This window comes from Pseudorca crassidens, chromosome X (assembly GCF_039906515.1).
Source record: "Pseudorca crassidens isolate mPseCra1 chromosome X, mPseCra1.hap1, whole genome shotgun sequence".
NCBI lineage: Eukaryota > Metazoa > Chordata > Mammalia > Artiodactyla > Delphinidae > Pseudorca > Pseudorca crassidens.
Window position 1 is genome coordinate 93,288,208 of NC_090317.1, and position 24,953 is coordinate 93,313,160.

General features: G+C 40.6%; 1 long non-coding RNA gene across 1 annotated transcript; it reads left to right on the forward strand.

Annotated features, from left to right (window-relative positions):
• Nucleotides 1–634: 634 nt before the first annotated feature.
• On the forward strand, nt 635–24,106 carry LOC137217512 (uncharacterized). The gene is made up of 4 exons (XR_010940120.1): nt 635–673; nt 2,298–2,600; nt 4,894–5,015; nt 22,183–24,106. It is a non-coding gene; the product is annotated as an uncharacterized lncRNA (long non-coding RNA).
• The last annotated feature ends 847 nt before the right edge of the window (nt 24,107–24,953 follow it).

The following is a 24,953-nucleotide window of genomic DNA, read 5'->3' on the forward strand; positions in this document are numbered from 1 at the left end:
CTGTTCTCCATCTTGGCTACAAGAGGAAGTTCCTCATAGTACTTTTGTTTGCTGTAAAATATTTAAAGGGCAATAAAATTTCTGCTAATAAACTGTAGGAAAATGTTTTTCATGAACTCAATAAGCAGATTTGGAAGGTAAATTTAATTTCCCAACTCCTTAAGTACAAGGGCATGGGACTATTAAGAAAGTAAATATTCATTATAACTGCATTTGAAGGAAAATGGGTGAAATGAATAAAATTTAGAAGTGAGTAAATAAGGAGACATGATTTCCAATTTCTTTTCCCTTTTCTCCATTTTCTTACACTGCCTTCTCTCCAATGTCTGCCCACTCTCCTCAATTTAAACTTTACCACCCAACCCATCCATGTATCCATTAATCCACTTATCAAATGCTACTGAGTGCCAGGGATAAAATGAATTATAAGACAGGGAACCTCTTGCAAGGTGCTCATATATGATGGATGAGATTTCTCTTGTCATATAGGTGTGAATAAAATACTGAGACAATGTGGATGGTGGAGTCATTAACTTGGGGTGGGGTTGAGGAACAGCTCAAGGAAGGCCTCTCCTGGATGGGTACATTTGAAATGGGTATTGAAGAATAAGTAACATTTAACTAGGTGGAGATGGGATGGAGGAGGCATTTGAGAGAGAGGAAATGAGCCAAGGTAAGTGTGGCAAAAATATCAGTCCTGTTTGTAGAGTGGTGAAAAACTGACTATGGCTGGAGTCTACGGGATGGAGGTGTGACTTGGCAGGGAATTAGGCTGTAGAAGTGGTTGGGGCCAGGTTAAGGAAAACTGTGAGTGCCAGGTCAAGGAATCTGGATTTTAATCTTCCAGCAACCTGAAATTTTGGAGCAAGGAGTGGCATGATCACATGTGGGTCCTGGACTCTCTAGGAGAGGAAAGAAGCAAGAGGGTTCTTCAGGAGGCTGCTGAAACCATCCAAGAAAGGATATGTGGACTAATCTGAGAGACGTTTCTGCAGGAGAACCTACAGTGTACAGTGACGAGTTGCACACCAAGAATGAATGAGAGGGAGACTTGAGGATAAATGCCTCTAGGTTTTCCAATTTGAGAGAATTGGCAAATGTCATGCCATTAACTAAGATGGAGACAGAAGGCAGAATAAGCTTAAATTATCTTTTAGTCTCACTGAGTTTGGAGTTTTTATGAGCCATTCAGGTGGAGAATTATAGCAGCCAATTAGATCCCAAGAGAGATGCTTGAGAGTCAATAGTTGTGGTTAGGATGATCAAAATTGGTTTTGTCATAGTATATAAAATGAGAAGGAAATTAATATGTTACTCTTGCTTTCTCAAAAACCTTAATGAAGAATATTGTGCTTCAAATTTCTATCAAACAAAGATATTCATGCAGGCCAATTTCTAAGTGTCCCAGTGTAAGAGATAAAATTCTGCCATAATATTCTCTCAGTGAGCAAAGGAATTTAAGGTATTCTAATCGTCCCTCATGAATTCTAGAATTTTATGTGGTGTAATAATGTTCTTTAGTGAAAATGAAAGTATCAGACACGAGGCATATATTGTCATAGACTTTCTAAGCAGTGACCATTGGAAGAGAAAAGTAAGAGGGGTAGCTATAAGAGATTCTTAGGAGTCAGTGCTGAGCCCTTTTCCAAAGAGTTGCTATTTTAAGGTCAGTTCTGATTTAAATATTCCTGGTACTGAATAAACAGAGGAACTTGGGTCAGCCTGAGTCAGCCTCACACCCTCAACTGACTTCATCAACCAAGACACATTCTAACTTGGCCATTTTATGAGCCTATGAAAGTGAGACCTATTTGAGGAAGAAGTGATTTGGTTTGACCTTCAAGCAGTGGAAAAGAAAACACTTGCCACTTCAGGAGGACTTCCTCAGAGGAGGCTCTCCTCAGACAGTAGAAAGCACTGACATTTCTCAGGCTCTTGAAATGTCAGAAATATTGGCTACAACATTTGTATTCATGAGGACTACTTGTTTGAGCATTATTTCTGGACAACTTTGTTAGTGCCAGTTAGTCCAAAGCTCTTACCAAGTTCTTTCCTTCCTTAACTCTCCTGGTCCAGGGTAAGCAGTGTCACAAGTCATAAGGAGGCTCCTGGAAACTTCTTATCCAAGGCTACAAGATATAGGCAGAGAGAATGAAGAACCCAGGTTTCCTGGATCCTAAGCCACTCCCCCAAACATGGCATGGTCCTATTCCTCTATTCCAAAATCAGACATCCCATAGCATGATCACTCAGTTTTCAGACTGAGACAAGATTTGTTGTTTTTTTGTGTCTTTCAGGGAAGTAGACAACATCAAGAAACTTCTTGTTCCTCAAGTGCCATCTAGTATGAGTAATTCTCAAATACACCAGAGATTACAAAATAGCTAGGATTTGCAATCACACCGTTTAAAAGTTTTCTTCTTCATGTTATTGGAAGTTGTGTCAGTGGAAATAAAGAAATGCAATCATAAACTCTCTTCAGGAACCTCTAGACCTGCAAACATAATCCTGAGAGGAAATAGTGTTGTCACTTATTCCAGAATAATTGGAAGGTCCTTGAGAAGGTAGAAGTTGATCTTCAGACAGCTTAGAAATTTTTGGTAAGTGGAGCCTGTTTCTGGAATCCAGGGCTTTCTGTCTGCTGGGAAGAGAGTGCTTAAAAACGATGGTGAATGGGCAGCTATAAGCCACACCTATAGATGTCCAGTGCTAGAAATGGAGAAAATGGCCTTTTGTTTTCCAGGGCCATCCACAATGAACTTTGAAGGAAGTGCACAGAATGCTCAAATGGAGTAAAAGCCTTGAGCCATTTGTATCCAAAATAAGCTCTAGGTAATGATGAGTCATGTTAAGGATGTGGTGCAAAAGGTTAGGGGCAAGGAGCTCACACTCAAAAGGCCACCACCCTTGTCCCAAACTGCTACTGATCTCTGAACTTCTACCACCACTCACTCCCTAGCCACCCTCTTCTTGGAATTTATGGAAGAAAAACAGGTGCTACCACCAGGATGTGAATTAATTAACCAAATTGGTTCCCTGGTTATTATCTGGGTCATTGGTTGGTAAAGGAGAAGGTAAGCAACCCCAAATAAAACTCCGTCTCCTTTGCAATTTTGCTTACTTATTATATCGCTGTCTTTGGGAATTCCTGATTACCCCAGAAGTGAGAATACCTTATAATATGCTACTTTTTCTGGTCATTTTATTAGGTATTCTATGTTCCAGGTTTTGTGCTAAGCATTTTATGAATATGATTCTTACAAAAGATCCTGAGATGTGGATAATATATCTATTTTATAGATGAGGAAACTAGGAGTCCCTGAGGTTAAGTGACTTAACCAATGTCACTGAGACTCAAACCTGGGTCTGTGTAACTGCACTGTCCTATTCTGCCTAGACTTTTGTTACATCTCTAATGAGTCATAATGATAGTTTTCTCCATACTTAATCATAAAACTATGGCTTCTCTTCAAATAACTTTTAAATGGTTTTCCACTAAATAGTGTTTAGGGTTTATACTCATTCATTCTCACTATTTAATTCAGTCTTCCTCAGGGCCAACTTGTGTCCCATTTGCCTGGACAAACTTTGCTGCAGCCAAACTACAATACTTCATGTTCTCACATACCCCCAATATTTTCCAGTGTACATTCTTTTTCAAGAGCAGAAAAATGGGGACAGTGTGTAGAAAGAACTGCATGGTGTCCATCTTCTGCTCATTGTTGGGACAGACAGAAGCTGAAGACATTGTTTTAAGGAGGGCTGTGTCAGATATGAGACATTCAACATATCTTCGTGTCTATGTAGATGGCCCTGGAAAACAAAAGACCATTCTCTCCATTTCTCCATAGAATTAGTAAGGCTTCAGTCCCAGGAGTCAAAGGGACCATGAGGCCATCATGGCTTCCACTATAGCAGCTTTGGGTGCACAGGAGATAAATTCATGGGAGGTATACCATACTCACAGAAGGGGTGGTGGCTCTGCAGAGTGGGCATGGCTGGGATATTGCCTCTTTCAAAACATCGGATAAAGACCAGACTGGAAGAATAAGAGAAGACAGTGCATGAGCACATGCAAAACACCCCTTAAGGTCCTGGGAATAACTGAAATGACTTGGAAGAGAGATAGTTCTGGGCCTGAGGCCCAACATTATCCAGAGATATCAAAGAAATATGAGTTATCCCCATTCGGTGACCTCACCCTCATTTGGACTAACCAACTGGTGGGGCTTCGATAAGATTGAGTTCTATAGTTCATTCATTTGGGAGACATGTGTTAAATACCTAAGATGTGTCAGACTCTGTGCAAAGCTCTGAGGATCCAAAGACAAATAAGACCCAGTCCTTGCCCTCTGAGGATTTACATCACGATAGCAAGTCTACTGTTTATGTCTGCAAGAGATTTTGTCCTGGAAATGTCTTAGACTCTTGCCCCAAGATTGCTACCAGTGGCCACAAAGGTTGTATTCTGCTCAGAGAGTATGATGTGAATGGCAAGCCCTTGTGTTACAAATTGAACAACCTCACTTGGTAGCCCTGTTTGCCCACATATTCTCCACCTAAAAAACCTTCCCCTGCAACTCTGTCTTCCAACTCCTTCCAGATGCATCTCTGATCTGAACTCCTTTCTCTATCCTCACAGTCCCCTCCTGCCCACAAACCCCAAGGTGTCCCATTTTCCTCAGACCTTCTTTGGTATATTCTGTCTATAATGGTAACCTGAAAATTAAACAAAGCCTGCATGCACCATCTCTTGTTCAATGTTTTCTTTTACTATTATTTTAGCCCTGTGCTCTTATTCAGCTTTTGGCCAGCCTGAATCTTATGTTCTTGCATGGTTTTCAGCTGTAAGCGTAGGAACTGTGTCCTATCCATCTTTGTATCTCCCTACAGGGCTTGCACATAATTGAAATTCAATAGAACAAAAGAAGAAAGTACTGTTTAAGATGATAGAACTTTTAAAGAGTGAAAGATGCCAGTTGAAATGGAGTGTCTGTGACAAAAATCTTCAGTCAGTAAGTTTTTCAAATTCTTTCAGTTGTTGACTCTCAAATATTTATGCTAATATGGGGGGAAATATTTATGCTAATGACAACCAGGAAAAGCACAGATGTTGGAAATTTACCAAACTGAAGACTAATTCTAGCCAACTAATTCTTTTCACCAAACTTCCTGCAAGAGCATCTAACAAGAAGAGGGGCAGGCATCATTGACCCCTTGTAACTCTCCCTTGAGGGAGTCAATCTCTTTCTTTCTCGGGTTCAAACCGTTAGTGAGAGGTCCAAAGTATGGTGATCTGAGGGTATAGGAGGAATATGGAAAAGGAAAGGGAAAAAGCAAAAGATCTGAAAATTAAAGAAAACATATAATTGTTGATATAGAGCTTGGATTTAGAAACTTAGAAGATATCAGCTAAGGTCAGTTCCATTTAATTACTTAAGTAATTTTATTCTTGTAAAGAACAGTTGCTTTTTTCAAGGAAAGAAGGAAGGAAAGAAAGAGAGAGAAAGAGAAACAAAGAAAGGAAGAAAAAGAGGGAAAGAGAGAGCGAAGGAAGGAGGGAGGGGGAGAGAGGGCAAGTGAGCAGAACATTAGGGGAAGAGGCGGAGTCTCCAAACAGACCGCTGCTTGCCTTTTTGTTATTCTATTGAAGTTCAATGTGCTTTAATTGACACAAGAGTCTGGAATGCTCTGAAACTCTGACTAAGGGGACCTCCCTGGGTAATTTAAACTTCCGTTCTCATTCATAACCTTAACCACAAGGTTAAACTGGCACCCCATTCTTTTTAAATTTCATGAGTAAAAAATGTACTGAAAATGATTACTCTAGCTAGAATGAGTGATATTTCCTCCAGATCTACTTTCTGACAAATAGTAAGTCCTAAACCAGGTAGCTGACTAAGTCCTTAGTCACAGAAACAGAAATTTTTCATCTGAAGTCAGTGTTTTCCCCCTCTGAGTTGGCCAGGCTGCCCCATCTGCTCTGGGACAACGGAGTGCCATGAGTAGATTAGAAACCTAACCTCAGGGGAGTGAGATACTCAGAGGAAAACCCCAGCATCCTGTGATCTCTGATTGTAGCACCACACAAGGACATTAGGAAAGAAAATGCAAATAGTTTGACATAGACTAAGAATTAGTAGGTTCTGTAGTCTGATACTAGGGAGTCTGGGAAGACCCTAATGTCACCTCCCCCCACAGGATTGTGGCCTTCTGAGGTAAGGCTCTAATCCCTCCTCAAAGGTCAACTGATTAAGGTCCCAAAGTGTTGTTAGTCACATCTTCATGTGAATGCATAACTTGAAATAAAGTTTGGAGAGAAGGAGAGAAAGAGCAAGAAGAACAACGCAGGTTAGGGGGTACATGTCAGACCCCAAGGCAGAACCTTGGAGAGCTGGGTGCCTTTGAGAAAGTTCTTTTGCTTCTCTGAGGATCTTGACAGTTGATCTAACTTGATGATCTTACCTCTCTCTCCCCTTCCTTCCTCCCTTTCTTCCATTCTCTGTCTTTCCTTTCCTCCTTTTCTACAAGTATTTTTGAGCCCCTACTCTGGCTTTGTTCTATGGCATTAGGAATATAACTGTAAATAAAATAGGCTAAGTCTCCATCCCACTTAACTTACATTCTGGTGGGGGAAACATAACAAGCAAATAGTAGATGTGTAATACAGATAGTCCTCACTTTGCATTGTTCCGATTTACATGAATTTCAATCACCATGATTTAGTTAACAGTAGTCACCCAACAACACAGTTCAAATTTCAGTCCTCACCATAAATTAATTATGAGTAATTGCATAGAATACAAATTTCACTGCTAGCTCTCCAGTCCACAAATCAATATGTAAATAAGAGATGCATGTTATGGTATGATCAGTGACCAATCACATCCCTTCTTTTCAAAGTGAATCAGTGACTAGTCACTGCACATCTGTTGCTCAGCTCACACAAGGACAGCAAAGCATGTAGTTGTATTGCCTCCTTGTCTTCCAGTGACAGAGAGACGTTGCAGGGAAAATAATTTAACTTTTATAGATACATGTATATGTAAAAAAAAATATATATATATATATATACATTTGAATTTAAAAAGTTTATGTGATAACAAAAGAAAACCACTACTACTGTTGGATAATGCTCCAGGTCACCCTGATTCTCTTGAATGGAAATGTGAAAATTTGCTTTTTACCACCAAACACAATTTCATCCAATGGACCATGGAGTTATTTCAACATTTAAAGCCTAGTAGATGGACTTTATAACAGGCTATTGATGACACAGCTGGAGAGAGAGAGGGATACAATTTCATGCAATTCCTTTAGCTGAGTTTTGAAAAAAATATAAGTCATGCAATTGAAAATATTCAAGCATATAGCAAGTAGTATGCACACAGCAGGTCAGGAAATTTTACTGTGCTGTGTAAGTAACTTTACAGGTTTCTAATAGAAAGTAAACGAAGTTATAGAATAAATAGCTGACTCTGAGATGTGGACACAGTGCTGCTGTTTGAGAGGCTCTAGCTTTGCAGCCAGAGGACGTTAGAAAGGTAACTTTATGGGCTTAAATGAAAAAAGTGAGCATGACTCATCATGAAAAGGATGAAGAAGTCCCAGAGGAAGGCATACCAGCAAAAGAAGTTAACATTAAAGGAACTCTTAGAGATTTTTCGTGACATTGAGAACACAAAGGACAAAATGTTGGAAGCTGGTCCAAACTTAGAAAGGAATATGGCTGTTCAGCAAGGAATAAAAATAATGTCATGAGTTTTACAATGAGAAGAAAGAGGCAAGCACTGCTCAAATTACTCTTCATAAGTTTTTTTAATTGGCAAAATATACACAACATAAAATTTGCCATTTTAACCACTTTTAAATGTACAGTTATGTCATTAAATATATTCACATTGTCGTACAACCATCACCAATAGCCATGTCTAGAACTTTTTCATCATCTCATACTGAAAATATGTACTCATTAAACACTAACTCCCCATTCCCTTTTTTTACTTTTTAACATCTTTATTGGAGTATAATTGCTTTACAATGGTGTGCTAGACTCTGCTTTATAACAAAGTGAATCAGCTGTACATATACATATATCCCCATATCTCCTCCCTCTTGCATCTCCCTCCCACCCTCCTTATCCCATGCCTCTAGGTGGTCACAAAGCACTGAGCTGATCTCCCTGTGCGATGTGGCTGCTTCCCACTAGCTATCAATTTTTAATTTGGTAGTATATATAAGTAGATGCCACACTCACACTTTGTCCCAACTTACCCTTCTCCCTCCCCGTGTCCTCAAGTCCATTCTCTACATCTGCACTACTTATTGAATAGGCTGTTCTCCATTGTATATTCTTTCCTCCTTTATCAAAAATAAGGTGACCATATGTGTGTGGGCTTATCTCTGGGCTTTCTATCCTGTTCCATTGGTCTATATTTCCGTTTTTGTGCCAGTACCATACTCTCTTGATTACTGTACCTTTGTAATATAGTCTGAAGACTGGGAGCCTGATTCCCCCAGCTCCGTTTTTCTTTCTCAACGTTGCTTTGGCTATTCAGGGTCATTTGTGTTTCCATACAAGTTGTGAAATTTTTCTTTTTTACATCTTTATTGGGGTATAATTGCTTTACAATGGTGTGTTAGTTTCTGCTTTATAACAAAGTGAATCACTTATACATATACATATGTTCCCATATCTCTTCCCTCTTGCGTCTCCCTCCCTCTCACCCTCCAAATCCCACCCCTCTAGGTGGTTACAAAGCACCAAGCCGATCTTCCTGTGCTATGCGGCTGCTTCCCACTAGCTATCTATTTTACGTTTGGTAGTGTATATATGTCCATGCCACTCTCTCACTTTGTCACAGCTTACCCTTTCCCCTTCCCATATCCTCAAGCCCATTCTCTAGTAGGTCTGTGTCTTTATTCCTGTCTTACTCCTAGGTTCTTCATGACATTTTTTTTTCTTAAATTCCATACATATGTGTTAGCATATGGTATTTGTCTTTCTCTTTCTGACTTACTTCACTCTGTATGACAGACTCTAGGTCCATCCACCTCATTACAAATAGCTCAATTTCATTTCATTTTATGGCTGAGTAATATTCCATTCTATATATGTGCCAAATCTTCTTTATGCATTCATCCAGTGACAGACACTTAGGTTGTTTCCATCTCCTGGCTATTGTAAATAGAGCTGCAATGAACATTTTCGTACATGACTCTTTTTTTTTTTTTTTGTGCGGTACGCAGGCCTCTCACTGTTGTGGCCTCTCCCGTTGCAGAACACAGGCTCCGGATGCGCAGGCTCAGCGGCCATGGCTCACGGGCCCAGCTGCTCCACGGCACGTGGGATCTTCCCGGACTGAGGCACGAACCCACGTCCCCTGCATCAGCAGGCAGACTCTCAACCACTGTGGCACGAGGGAAGCCCACATGACTCTTATTGAATTATGGTTTTCTCAGGGTATATGCCCAGTAGTGGGATTGCTGGGTCATATGGTAGTTCTATTTGTAGTTTTTTAAGGAACCTCCATACTGTTCTCCATAGTGGCTGTACCAATTCACATTCCCACCAGCAGTGCAAGGGTGTTCCCTTTTCTCCACACCCTCTCCAGCATTTATTGTTTGTAGATTTTTTGATGATGGTCATTCTGACCGGTGTGAGATGATATCTCATTGTAGTTTTGATTTGCATTTCTCTAATGATTAATGATGTTGAGCATTCTTTCATGTGTTTGTTGACAGTCTGTATATCTTCTTTGGAGAAATGTCTATTTAGGTCTTCTGGCCATTTTTGGATTGGGTTGTTTGTTTTTTTGTTATTGAGCTGCATGAGCTGCTTATAAATTTTGGAGATTAATCCTTTGTCAGTTGCTTCATTTGCAAATATTTTCTCCCATTCTGAGGGTTGTCTTTTGGTCTTGGTTATGGTTTCCTTTTCTGTGCAAAAGCTTTAAAGTTTCATTAGGTCCCATTTGGTTTTTTTTTTTGTTTTTATTTCCATTTCACTAGGAGGTGGGTCATAAAGGATCTTGTTGTGATTTATGTCAAAGAGTGTTCTGCCTATGTTTTCCTCTAAGAGTTTGATAGTTTTTGGCCTTACATTTAGGTCTTTGATCTATTTTGAGCTTATTTTTGTGTATGGTGTTAGGGAGTGATCTAATCACATACTTTTACATGTACCTGTCCAGTTTTCCCAGCACCACTTATTGAAGAGGGTGTCCTTTCTCAACTGTATATTTCTGCCTACTTTATCAAAAATAAGGTGACCATATGTGCGTGGGTTTATCCCTGGGCTTTCTATCCTGTTCCATTGATCTATCTTTCTGTTTTTGTGCCAGTACCATACTGTCTTGATTACTGTAGCTTTGTAATATAGTCTGAAATCAGCGAGCGTGATTCCTCCAGCTCCGTTTTTCATTCTCAAGATTGCTTTGGCTATTTGGGGTCTTTTGTGTTTCCTTACAAACTGTGAAATTTTTTGTTCTAGTTCTGTGAAAAATGCCAGTGGTAGTTTGATAGGGATTGCATTGAATCTGTAGATCGCTTTGGGTAGTAGAGTCATTTTCACAATGTTGATTCTTCCAATCCAAGAACATGGTACATCTCTCCATCTATTTGTATCACCTTTCACTTCTTTCATCAGTGTCTTATAATTTTCTGCATACAGGTCTTTTGTCTCCTTAGGTAGGTTTATTCCTAGATATTTTATTCTTTTTGTTACAATGGTAAATGGGAGTGTTTTCTTGATTTCACTTTCAGATTTTTCATCATTAGTGTATAGGAATGCTAGAGATTTCTGTGCATTAATTTTGTATCCTGTTACTTTACCAGATTCATTGATTAGCTCTAGTAGTTTTCTGGTAGCGTCTTTAGGATTCTCTATATATAGTATCATGTCATCTGCAGACAGTGATAGATTTACTTCTTCTTTTTCGATTTGGATTCCTTTTATTTCCTTTTCCTCTCTGATTGCTATGGCTAAAACATCCAAAAGTATGTTGAATAAGAGTGGTGAGAGTGGGCAAGCTTGTCTTATTCCTGATCTTAGTGGAAATGCTTTGAATGTTTCACCATGGAGGACGATGTTGGCTGTGGATTTGTCATATATGGCCTTTATTATGTTGAGGAAAGTTCCCTCTATGCCTACTTTCTGGAGGGTTTTTATCCTAAATGGGTGTTGAATTTTGTTGAAAGCTTTCTCTTTATCTATTGAGATGACCATAGGTTTTTCTCTTTCAATTTGTTAATATGGTGTATCACATTGATTGATTTGCATATATTGAAGAATTCTTGCATTCCTGGGATAAACCCCACTTGATCATGGTGCATGATCCTTTTAATGTGCTGTTGGATTCTGTTTGCTAGCATTTTGTTGAGGATTTTTGCATCTATGTTCATCAGTGATATTGGCCTGTAGTTTTCTTTCCTTGTGACATCTTTGTCTGGTTTTGGTATCAGGGTGTGATGGTGGCCTCGTAAAATGAGTTTGGGAGTGTTCCTCCCTCTGCTATATTTTGGAAGAGTATGAGAAGGATAGGTGTTAGCTCTTCTCTAAATGTTTGATAGAATTCGCCTGTGAAGCCATCTGGTCCTGGGCTTTTGTTGGTTGGAAGGTTTTTAATCACAGTTTCAATTTCAGTGCTTGTGATTGGTCTGTTCATATTTTCTATTTCTTCCTGATTCAGTCTTGGCAGGTTGTGCATTTCTAAGAATTTGTCCATTTCTTCCAGGTTGTCCATTTTATTGGCATAGAGTTGCTTGTAGTAATCTCTCATGATCTTTTGTATTTCTGCAGTGTCAGTTGTTACTTCTCCTTTTTCATTTCTAATTCTATTGATTTGAGTCTTCTCTCTTTTTTTCTTGATGAGTGTGGCTAATGGTTTATCAATTTTGTTTATCTTCTAAAAGGACCAGCTTTTAGTTTTATTGATCTTTGCTATCGTTCCCTTTATTTCTTTTTCATTTATTTCTGATCTGATTTCTTTATGATTTCTTTCCTTCTGCTAACTTTGGGGTTTATGATTTCTGCTAACTTTGGGGTTTTTTGTTCTTCTTTCACTAATTGCTTTACGTGCAAGGTTAGGTTGTTTATTCGAGATGTTTCCTGTTTCTTAAGGTAGGATTGTATTGCTATAAACTTCCCTCTTAGAACTGCTTTTGCTGCTTCCCATAGGTTTTGCGTCATCGTGTCTTCATTGTCATTTGTTTCTAGGTATTTTTTGATTTCCTCTCTGATTTCTTCATGGATCACTTTGTTATTAAGTAGTGTATTGTTTAGCCTCCACGTGTTTGTATTTTTTACAGAGCTTTTCCTGTAATTGATATCTAGTCTCATAGTGTTGTGGTCGGAAAGATACTTGATACAATTTCAATTTTCTTAAATTTACCAAGGCTTGATTTGTGACCCAAGATATGATCTATCCTTGAGAAAGTTCCATGAGCACTAGAGAAAAATGTGTATTCTGTTGTTTTTGGATAGAGTGTCCTATCAATATCAATTAAGTCCATCTTGTTTAATGTATCATTTAAAGCTTGTGTTTCCTTATTTACTTTCATTTTGGATGATCTGTCCATTGGTGAAAGTGGGGTGTTAAAGTCCCCTACTATGACTGTGTTACTGTCGATTTCCCCTTTTATGGCTGTTAGTATTTGCCTTACGTATTGAGGTGCTCCTATGTTGGGTGCATAAATATTTACAATTGTTATATCTTCTTCTTGGATCAATCCCTTGATCATTATGCAGTGTCCTTCTTTGTCTCTTCTAATAGTCTTTATTTTAAAGTCTCTTTTGTCTTATATGAGAATTGCTACTCCAGCTTTCTTTTGGTTTCCATTTGCACGGAATATCTTTTTCCATCCCCTCACTTTCAGTCCGTATGTGTCTCTAGGTCTGAAGTGGGTCTCTTGTAGACAGCATATATATGGGTGTTGTTTTTGTATCCATTCAGCGAGTCTGTGTCTTTTGGTTGGAGCATTTAACCATTTACATTTAGGGTAATTATTGATATGTATGTTCCTATTCCCATTTTCTTAATTGTTTTGGGTTTGTTATTGTAAGTCTTTTCATTCACTTGTGTTTCTTGCCTAGAGAAGATCCTTTAGCATTTGTTGTAAAGCTGGTTTGGTGGTGTTGAACTCTCTCAGCTTTTGCTTGTCTGTAAAGGTTTTAATTTCTCCATCAAATCTGAATGAGATCCTTGCTAGGTAGAGTAATCTTGGTTGTAGGTTTTTCTCCTTCATCACTTTAAATATGTCCTGCCAGTCCCTTCTGGCTTGCAGAGATTCTGCTGAAAGATCAGCTGTTAACCTTATGGGGATTCCCTTGTGTGTTATTTGGTTTTTTTCCCTTGCTGCTTTTAATATGTTTTCTTTGTATTTAATTTTTGATAGTTTGATTAATATGTGTTTTGGCATGTTTCTCCTTGGATTTATCCTGTATGGGACTCTCTGTGCTTCCTGGACTTGATTAACTATTTCCTTTCCCATATTAGGGAAGTTTTCAACTATAATCTCTTCAAATATTTTCTCAGTCCCTTTCTTTTTCTCTTCTTCTTCTGGAACCCCTATAATTCGAATGTTGGTGTGTTTAATGTTGTCCCAGAGGTCTCTGAGAGTGTCCTCAGTTCTTTTCATTCTTTTTCTTTATTCTGCTCTGCAGTAGTTATTTCCACTATTTTATCTTCCAGATCACTTATCCGTTCTTCTGACTCAGTTATTCTGTTATTGATCCCTTCTAGAGTATTTTTAATTTCATATAATGTGCTGTTCATCATTGCCTGTTTCATCTTTAGTTCTTCTAGGTCCTTGTTAAATGTTTCTTGCATTTTGTCCATTCTGTTTCCAAGATTTTGGATCATCTTTACTATCATTATTCTGAATTCTTTTTCAGGTAGACTGACTATTTCCTCTTCATTTATTAGGTCTGGTGGGTTTTTATCTTGCTCCTTCATCTGCTGTGTGTTTTTCTGTCTTCTCATTTTGCTTATCTTACTGTGTTTGGGGTCTCCTTTTTGCCGGCTGCAGGTTCCTAGTTCCCATTGTTTTTGAAGTCTGTCCCCAGTGGCTAAAGTTGTTTCAGTGGGTTGTGTAGGCTTCCTGGTGGAGGGGACTAGTGCCTGTGTTCTGGTGGATGAGGCTGGATCTTGTCTTTCTAGTGGGCAGGTCCATGTCTGGTGGTGTGCTTTGGTGTGTCTGTGGACTTATTATGATTTTAGGCAGCCTCTCTGCTAATGGGTGGGGTTGTGTTCCTGTCTTGGTAGTTGTTTGGCATAGGGTGTCCAGCACTGTAGCTTGTTGGTCTTTGACTGAAGCTGGATGTTGGTGTTGAGATGGAGATCTGTGGGAGATTTTCGCCATTTGATATTACGTGGAGCTGGGAGGTCTCTTGTGGACCAGTGTCCTGAAGTTGGCTCTCCCACCTCAGAGGCACAACACTGACTCCTGGCTGCAGCTCCAAGAGCCTTTCATCCACACAGCTCAGAATGAAAGGGAGAAAAAGTAGAAAGAAAGAAAGAAAGAAAGAGGATAAAACAAAATAAAATAAAGTAATATAAAATAAAATTGCTAAAAAAATTATTATTAAAAAAATATTTTTTTAAAAGTTAAGAGAAAGAAAAAACGGACGGATAGAACCCTAGGACAAATGGTGACAGCAAAGCTATACAGACAAAATCTCACACAGAAGCATACAGATACACACTCACAAAAAGAGGAAAAGAAGAAAAAATAATAAATCTTGCTCTCAAAGTCCACCTCCTCAATTTGGGATGATTCGTTGTGTATTCATGTATTCCACAGGTGCAGGGTACATCAGGTTGATTGTGGAGCTTTAATCCGCTGCTCCTGAGGCTGCTGGGAGAGATTTCCCTTTATCTTCTTTGTTCGCACAGCTCCCAGGGATCAGCTTTGGATTTGGCCCCGCCTCTGCATGCAGGTAGCCGGAGGGCGTCTGTTCTTCGCTCAGACAGGACGGGGTTAAAGGAGCGGCTGATTAGGGGGCTCTGGCTCACTCAGTCTGGGGGGAGGGAGGGGTATGGAGTGTGGGGCGAGCCTGCGGCGGCAGAGGCCGGCATGACGTTGCACCAGCCTGAGGCGCGCCGTGCGTTCTCCCAGGGCAGCTGTCCCCGGATATCAGTACCCTGGCAGTGGCGGGCTGCACAGGCTCCCCGGAAGCGAGGTGTGGAGAGTGACCTGTGCTCGCACAGAGGCTTCTTGGTGGCGGCAGCAGCAGCCTTAATGTCTCATGCCTGTCTCTGGGGTAGCGCGGCTCGCGCCCGTCTCTGGAGCTCCTTTAAGCAGCGCTCTTAATCCCCTCTCCTCCCACACCAGGAAACAAAGAGGGAAGAAAAAGTCTCTTGCCTCTTCGGCAGCTCCAGACTTTTCCCGGGCTCCCTCCCAGCTAGCCGTGGTGCACTAACCCCCTGCAGGCTGTGTTCACGCCGCCAACCCCAGTCCTCTCCCTGCAATCTGACTGAAGCCGGAGCCTCAGCTCCCAGCCCCGCCCGCCCGGGCGAGTGAGCAGACAAGCCTCTCGGGCTGGTGAGTGCCGGTCGGCCCTGATCCTCTGTGCGAGAATCTCTCTGCTTTGCTCTCTGCACCCCTGTTGCTGCGCTCTCCTCCGCGGCTCTGAAGCTTCCCCCCTCCGGTGGGTTTAATTCTGTCCCAGAGGTCTCTGAGACTGTCCTTAATTCTTTTCATTCTTTTTTCTTTATTCTGCTCTGCAGTAGTTATTTCCACTATTTTATCTTCCAGGTCACTTATCCGTTCTTCTGCCTCAGTTATTCTGCTATTGATTCCTTCTAGAGTATTTTTAATTTCAGTTATTGTGTTGTTCATCATTGTTTGTTTGCTTTTTAGTTCTTCTAGGTCCATGTTAAACATTTTTTGTATTTTTTCCATTGTATTTCCAAGATTTTGGATCATGTTTACTATCATTATTCTGAATTCTTTTTCAGGTAGACTGATCTGGTGGGTTTTTACCTTGCTCCTTGATCTGCTGTGTTTCTCTGTCTTCTCCTTTTGCTTAACTTACTGTGTTTGGGGTCTGCTTTCTGCAGGCTGCAGGTTTGCAGTTACCATTGTTTTTGGTGTCTGCCCTCAGTGGGTAAGGTTGGTTCAGTGGGTTGTGTAGGTTTCCTCGTGGAGGGGACTAGTGCCTGTGTTCTGGTGGATGAGGCTGGATCTTGTCTTTCTGGTGGGCAGGACCACATCTGGTCGTGTGTTTGGGGGCTTCGGTGACCTTATTATGATTTTATGCAGCCTCTCTGCTAATGCGTGGGGTGGTGTTCCTGTCTTGCTACTTGTTTGCCATAGGGTGTCTAGCACTGTAGCTTGTTGGTCGTTGAGTGGAGTTGGGTCTTGGCGTTGAGATGGAGATCTCTGGGAGAGCTTTCACTGTTTGATATTATGTTGAGCTGGGAGGTCTCTGGTGGACCAATGTCCTGAACTCAGCTCTCCCACCTCAGCAGCACAGGACTGACACCTGCCGGAGCCCCAAGACCCTGTCAGCCACACAGTTCAGTAGAAAAGGGAGAAAAAAAGAAAGAAAGAAAGAAAAATAAAATAAAAAGTCATTAAATTAAAAAATAATTATTAAAAAATTTAAAAAGTTATTAAAAAATGAAAGAAAGAAAGAAGAGAGCAAACTAACCAAAAAACAAATCCACCAATGCTAACAAGTGGTAAAAACCCCAATAACAACAACAACAAAAGAACCAAAACAAAAAGAAAAACAACAAAAAAAATACAGACAGGCAGAACCCTAGGACAAATGGTAAATGCAAAGGTATACAGTCAAAATCACACAAGGAAGCATACACATACACTCTCACAAAAAGAGAAAAAGGAAAAAAATATATATCTATATTTAATAAAAAAAGAAGGAAGAGAGCAACCAAATCAATAAACAAATCTACCAATGATAGTAAACTCCAAATACTAAACTAAGATAAACATGAAACCTAAACAAATTAGATGCAGAAAGCAAACCCTAAGTCTACCGTTGCTCCCAAAATCCACTGCCTCAATTTTGGGATGATTTGTTGTCTATTCAGGTATTCCAGAGATGCAGGGTACATCAAGTTGATTGTGGAGATTTAATCCGCTGCTCCTGAGGCTGCTTGAGAGATTTCCCTTTCTCTTCTTTTTTCTCAGAGCTCCTGGGGTTCAGCTTTGGGTTTGACCCCACCTCTGCATGTAGGTCGCCTGAGGGCGTCTGTTCCCATCCAGACAGGACGGGGTTAAAGGAGCGGCTGATTAGGGGGCTCTGGCTCACTCAGCCCGGGGGGAGAGAGGGGTATGGAGTGTGGGGCGGGCCTGCAGTGGCGGCGGCTGGTGTGACGTTGCAACAGCTTGAGGCACGCCGTGTGTTCTCCTGAGGATGTTGTCCCTGGATCACGGGACCCTGGCAGTGGCGGGCTGCACAGGCTGCTGGTAGGGGAGGTGGGGATAGTGACCTGTGCTTGCACACAGGCTTCTTGGTGGCTGCAAGCAGCAGCCTTAGTGTTTCATGCCCATCTCTGGGGTCCGCGCTGATAGCCGTGACTCACGCCCATCCCTGGAGCTCGCTTAGGCGGTGCTCTGAATCCCTTCTCCTCGTGCAGCCCGAAACAATGGTCTCTTGCTTCTTCAGCAGGTCCAGACTTTTTCCTGGACTCCCTCCCAGCTAGCTGTGGTGCACTAGCCCCCTTCAGGCTGTGTTCATGCAGTCAACCCCAGTCCTCTCCCTGGGATCTGACCTCCAAAGCCACAGCCTCAGCTCCCAGCCCCCACCCATCTCGGCGGGTGAGCAGACAAGCCTCTCAGGCTGGTGAGTGCTGGTCGGCACCAATCCTCTGTGTGGGAATCTCTCCGCTTTGCCCTCCGCACCCCTGTTGCTGTGCTCTCCTCCGCGGCTCCGAAGCTTTCCCCCTCCGCCACCCGCAGTCTCCACCCATGAAGGGGCTTCCTAGTGTGTGGAAACCCTTCCTCCTTCACAGCTCCCTCCCACTGGTGCAGGTCCCGTCCCTATTCTTTTGTCTCTGGTTTTTTTTTTTTTAATTTTGCCCTAGTCAGGTACGTGGGGAGTTTCTTGCCCTTGGGGAAGTCTGAGGTCCTTTGCCAGTGTTCAGTACGTGTTCTGTAAGAGCTGTTCCACGTGTAGATGTATTTTTGGTGTATTTGTGGGGAGGATGGTGATCTCCATGTCTTACTCCTCTGCCATCTTGAAGGTCTCCCCCCATTCCCTTCTTCCCCCAGCCCCTGGTAGCCTCTATTCTACCTTCTGTGTCAATGAATTTCACTACTCTAGATACCTCATATAAGTGGGGTCATATAGTATTCGCCCTTTTGTGACTGGCCTATTTCACTTAGCATAATGTCTTCAAGGTTCATCCATACTGTCGCATGTGTCAGAATTTACTTTCTTTTTTTTAAGATCTTTTTAAGGCTGAAAAATATTCCATTGTATGTATGTACCACATTTTGTTTATCCCATTTAGCTTTTTTCTACCTTTGGGCTATTATGAATAATGCTGCTATGAATATTGGTGTGCAAATATCTATTCAAGTCCTTGGTTTTTAATTCTTTCATGTATATATCTAGATGTGAAACTGGAATTGTTAAATCACAGGATAATTCTATGTTTAGTTTTTTGAGGAACTGTCATACTATCTCCCATAGTGGCTGCACCATTTTACATCTCTGCAACAATCCACAAGGGTTCCAATTTCTCCACAACCTCAACAACACTTGTTATTTTCTGTGTTTTTGTAGAATAATAGCCATCTTAATGATTTGCAGCAGTATCTCATTGTGTTTTGATTTGCATTTTGGTAATGATTAGTGACATTGAACATCTTTTCACGTACCTTTTGGCCTTCTGTATATCTTCTTTTGAGAAATGTCCATCCAATTGATACGTTTTCTATAAAGAAATAAAACATTTAAATTCTCAATATTCCTAATGTTTAAAATTACAGTGTAGTAAATAAATCTTTATTTTATAAGTTTTTCATATTTCTATATGTTTATAACCAATGATAGGAGTGTTTTTAAAGTTTTGACCAAAAATTTTAATGGTCATTAATGGAGCAATCATAATTTTCCCCATTTATTATTAAGAATGCTTTGCAGAAGTGTATGACCATTTTTATGGTCCCCACTACCATGCAAAGTGAGGATTTCCTCTAGAGTGTTAAATTAGTGATCAGGGATATGAAAATAAAACAGGATGAGGGGATAGGGAATGATGGACTGTGATGGGAGAATAGGCTATTTATTTTATTTTATTACTTTTAAAAATATTAGCTTTATTTTATTTTATTTTGGCTATGCCATGCACCTTGTGGGATCTTAGTTTCCCGACCAGGGACTGAACCCAGGTTCTTGGCAGTGAAAGCCCAGAGTCCTAACCACTAGACCACCGGGGTCAGGGAACTAGGATCCTGCAAGCTGCGCAACCAAAAACAAACAAACAAATAAACAAAATCAAAACAAAACAAGAAACAAAGAAAACGAAACAAATAAAACAAAACAAAAAACCAAAACAAAAAGAGAATGGGCTATATATGTCAGTTGTTAGGCAATGCCAACTCTGGGAAAGTGAAATTTGAGTAGAGGCCTAAACGGAGTGAGGAAGCTAGCTATATCCCTGCCTATGGGAAGCACTTTCCAGGCTTGGGGAATAGCTATGGAAAGGCCCTTAGATGGGATCCTGCTTGGCCTGTTTGGGAAATAGTAAAAACCTCACTATGGCTAGAGCACAGTGAGGGAGGGGGAGAGTGGTAGCAGATAAAGATGGAAAGGTAGACAGGCGCCAGATCATGTAGGGCCTTGTTGGCCATGGTATGTACTTTGGGTTTTATTCTAAAGTGATGGGAAGCCATTGGAGGTCTGAGAGTGATGTTATGTTAGTCCATAGACCATCTGATTGATTAGGGCTGAGTTCCTCTCAGAAGAGAAAAGGAGAGAATGAGGTTACAAAAGTTAACTTCACCTACTTCATAATTTGCCTAATGGCCAATTTTGGCTTGAAAATGAAGAGACGATAAAAGACTAAGAGGAGACTAAGACCTACTCATAGTTTTATTAAGCATCCCGTATGTACCAAGGAGGCTTCTCAACTCCTTCAGTCTCACTAAGAGCCTCCTGGAATTTTCCCAGGAGGCTTTCAGGACAAGACACTTCTCACCCAGGACATGGAAGACGGAGGGTTCCTCATCAACAGAGCTATCAGAGGACATGAGTGCTCCCGAATTTCCAGAGAAGCAGCAGCCAGATTTCTTTACACACCAAGCCAGGTTCACAAACCCACAAGCCCATCAGTCAGGCAGGGAGTACAAATTGGTAAAGCTGGCCCAGGGAGGCTGGTGAGATGGCAAGCTTGTGCCTTGCCTAAAGGGTAGCCATTGGCAGCTCCTACTAGCTCCCATCATGAGGAAATATGGCCCCGGGGGACAAAATCTTCAAGAGAAGCAGGAAATACAGATTAAAATCCTGGGTTTTGAGTAGTGGCAAGTAATTTAAAACATTTAACACGTCATGCAGGCTGTATATAAATGCACCTATGACCCTGGTGTTCTTATTTCTGATCTTAAAGGACCTTGCCCCTCATACACCTCTCCATCATTCCCTAAGAATATTCATGCAGAAATCAGAAGTGTTACCTTTCTTGAGAAGGGAGTTACACTTAATTGAAAATCTCAGTGTCTTTTAGTGACCTTTCAATTCCAAGTTTAATGTGCCTTGACCACTGAAAAGGTCTTTTATAAAAGGATCCTGGATTTGGCAAAAAGCTCTGAATTGGGCAGATATTATTATTTAACATCTAAGTATCCATTGTTTTCTTAAAACACTACAAACCCTTAAAAGGTATGGTATCTTAATTAAGCAACTTGATACAAAAAGTAAGAAACATCACCAATGTCATTGATTTCCAAGGCAGGAATTCACTAAGAAAAACTTATGCTTGCTACACTCTAATTGTAGAGAGCCAAGAAGAGCAAAGCAAATACAGAGAGCATTTTGATTAAGGGTTTAGTGGATTTTCTTTGTGTTGAACTTTCCAAAAAGATCTATTGAAATATTTGTACTACTGAGAAATTGTATACATGCATATTTTTTTTTCGCTCCTAGAAAAGCTCCATATTTATACTGGTGTTTTACTTTCACTTTCCTGCTTCTCATTTGTTTCAAAGAAAGGAGAAGTTTAAATGGGATTTTGTAATCTGAGGCTATATTATGAGAGAAGGGAAATTATATCAGTCTTTCAGGGCCAGGCTTTTTAAAGATTTTTTTACTTCTGAAGGCAATTTAGTCAATTATTTAACTTGAGAACAAAAAATTTCATATCTTTAAAAAATATCCCCGTGATTGTTACCCTTCTAAACTCAAAAAACGCTGAAGAAGAACTTTTTTACGGTACCTTAAACCACAATGTCTGTTACTCAGTGTTAGGTTAGAAAGAAATCTGCAGTGTGTAGTTCTCCTAGACTCTTCATTCGATGTAGATAATTACTCTCAAATTATTTAATCATCTCTTCTAAGAATATCAATATCTCATCTGATTGGTTGGCTTCTGTAGTAGCAATAGCTTCAGAGCTTCAAAATATTTTGGCTTAGCTCAAGCTAATAGGAAATGGAACACATACCCAGCCTCAGAAGTTGGGCATCCCAGCTCCTTTTACATGGATAGACCAAGAGGGCTATTTCTCACTGCTCCAGAGTAACACCAGGGAAGGACACAATTTCTATGTTAATTTTAGGGACATGTGAGAACTTACAAGGATCCAGCGAGGATCCAATTTAATTTAACAAAGGACTGATCCCCACCATATCCCATTTCTGAGACGTTTGCTTTCACAGGGGGAGTTAAGTGATCTTTAAGATCCCTACCATACCTAGAAGCCTACGACTCCACCTTTAAAATTCTTACAGCTCCCATTGTATTTATTATGTTTAGTCAATGAAGGAGGGTCGTGAGATCTGTCAGTATATATGGCACATGGCTCTGAATCCAAAGAATATTTTGTACTTTCAGAGAATGCTATTCATGGAGTAAAGAAAAAGTGGTCATTTTGTGCCACGCCCCTCACAGAGCAAATATGGGGCTTGTATACAGCACATTTCTCTAAAACAGAACTCAAATACTTTTGCATATAGATGGATTTGATTTTTTATTTTATTATTTTTTTCCATTGTAGAAGAGTGTCCTATGAGATAAGAAGTGACAAATACCAACCTGATGTTGCAGAAGAAATCAAGATAAGAGGGGTGTGAAAGATTGTCTCCAATGTCTGAATGAATCAATGCAGAACACTGCTCACAAATTTAAGAAACCAGGTCATGAGGCACAAAGTGGAGATTCTCTTTAGAGTTTTTATTATGAGACTTTATGATGGAGAATTAACACTAGCATGCATTGCCAAAGGTTAGGCCAACTGTATTAGTTTCCTATTGCTGCCATAAGAAACTACCAATTAAGATATGGCAGATCACATGACTTTTAGCACTTCTGTGTAACAGACCTGGATAAAGGTACCATGTCCAGTCTGGCCTAGAGAAACCTTAGGAAAAGTCTTTGGACAGAATCAGGAAGAATCTCTGAGAAACAGTATCAGGTCATGATTTGTTTGGCCTGGATTTGTTTCCTATTGGGTTCCTATTGACAGAATCTCCAACTGCAATGCTCCCTGCTAAAATGCCTAACTACTTTGATCTTGAGAGGTTAATTCTATACTTTTGTAATTTTATACTAAGACCCTAATGAATAAAGCTACACAGTTGTCAAAAAGAGAGAAATTACCACAAATTTAGTGGCTCAAAACAATACTAATTTATTATCTTATGGTTCTGGAGGTCAGATGTCCAGAATCTGTCTAACTAGACTAAAGTCAAGGTATCAGCAGGGTGACTCCTTTTGGAGTCTCTGAGGGCAGAATCCATTCTCTTGCTTTTTCCAGTGATTCTAGAGGCAGCCTGCATTCCTTGGCTCATGGCCCCTTCCTCCATCTTCAAAGCCAGAAATGGTGGGTTAAGTCCTCCACGCATCAAATCACTGACACTAACTCTCCTGCCTCCCTCTTATAAGGAAGCTTGTGATTACATTGGACCCACCTGGATAATGCAAGATAAGCTCCCCGTCTCAAAATCTTTAATTTAATTACATCTACCTTTAAAGCCCCTTTTGCCATGTAAGGTAACATATTCATTTGTTCCTGGGATTGGGATACGAACATCTTTGGGGGTCATTATTCTGCCTATTACACTAGCCATACTGCAAATGTCAATCGGCTCTAGGGGTGGAAGTTCAGCAAGTAAACATTATGATTTCTTTTAAAGTATCAAGTTTAGGGCACTCCCCTGGGGGCTTCTATTTACCTTTGCCTATTATGTTTCCTAGCTAGGGCCAATCTCATTTTACAGATGAGAAAACAGAAGCCCAAAGGGCAAAATGGTTATCTCTAACAACCGTCCAGTGTGATCAAGGCAGGAGTAAGTCTGGAACATGGAGCTCTCGATGCTCTGCCAGCATGTTTCTCACCTTTCTCCAGTGCCTCTTCTCTGGGAAGTGTGTCCTAAAGAGATGTCGGAGTGAATTTGGCACCATATTGAGTAGCATTGGGCAGGGTGGGCGTTGAGGGTAGATAAAGGAAGGGAAACAACATTCTACCCAACATTCTACAACATTTGTCTAAGAAGTAGACAAAGCAACCACACACAGGTTGTACTCTCAGGCACTGCTCTCCACTCTTACACAGACTTTTAAAGAGGGTCCCTTCCGTAGTATCTTCTAGACTTTAAGTTGGATGATGATAGTGGGCATGCTTCATCTTATATGTACACAATGAGGTATTTGAGTCCACTGATTTCTTTGGTATATCAGTAGAGTAAAATATTTAATAACTAGAACCAGTTTTGGGGATCAATTGGGAGACTGGGATTGACATATACGCACTACTATATATAAAACAGATAACTAATAAGGAACTACTGTATAGCACAGGGAACTCTACCCAATACTCTGTAATGGCCTATATGGGAAAATAATCTAAAAAAGAGTGGATATATGTATATGTATAACTGATTCATTTTGCTGTACACCTGAAACTAACACAACACTGTAAAACAACTATACTCCAATAAAAAATTTTAAAAAAAAGAACCAGTCTTGGGGTCAGACCCTGGGGGGCTCCACACCCCAGCTCTAGCATGTACCATTGGCCATGTGAACAGTGGAAATAGCACCCACCTCGCGGACTAGATGTGACAAATAAAGAAGCTAATCCACAGAAAGTGTTTGGCGGGGTGCAAGGATGCAATAAATGCCAGCTGCTGCTATTATTATTGTTATTGTTATTAGGACATCAGCTTGCCCTTCACGAGCTGGCCCCTGCCCAACTCCCAGCATCATCTCCTACAATTCTCTCCCCTTCTCCATTGCACTCCAGTCACACCAGCCCAGCCTTCTTTCTGACCCTCAAGCAGGCTGTGGAGAGTCTTTGTATTTGCTGTTCTTTTAACTTGGAATTCTTCCCCCAAATATTTACATGTCTACCTGTATCTCATTATTCAGGCCTTAGCTCAAATATTACCTCCTAGAAAATTCTCCTCTGACCACCCCAACTACAATAGCCATTCCCACCATCCCCAGTCACACCCTGTACTATCTTTTTCTTTTATCCCTTTAGTCGTTGGACATTATTAAGCTTTGAAATTAACTTCCTCCCTCTTTCCCCTCCTGCCTCTCTCCTTATCTATAGACTTTAAGCTCCTTTCATTCAGCAGTGTTATCATGTTCATTGATATATCTCCAACACCTAGAATAGCTCCTGGAACACCACAGGAGTTCAATGTTTGCCAACAGGCTGGCCAACTGATAATAGACTACCATCAGAACAGATCTTAGTTTAATGTATTAATTAAATTTTTTTGTTTTTTATGAGCATTGACCTTTTGGGACCCATTCTCCCCA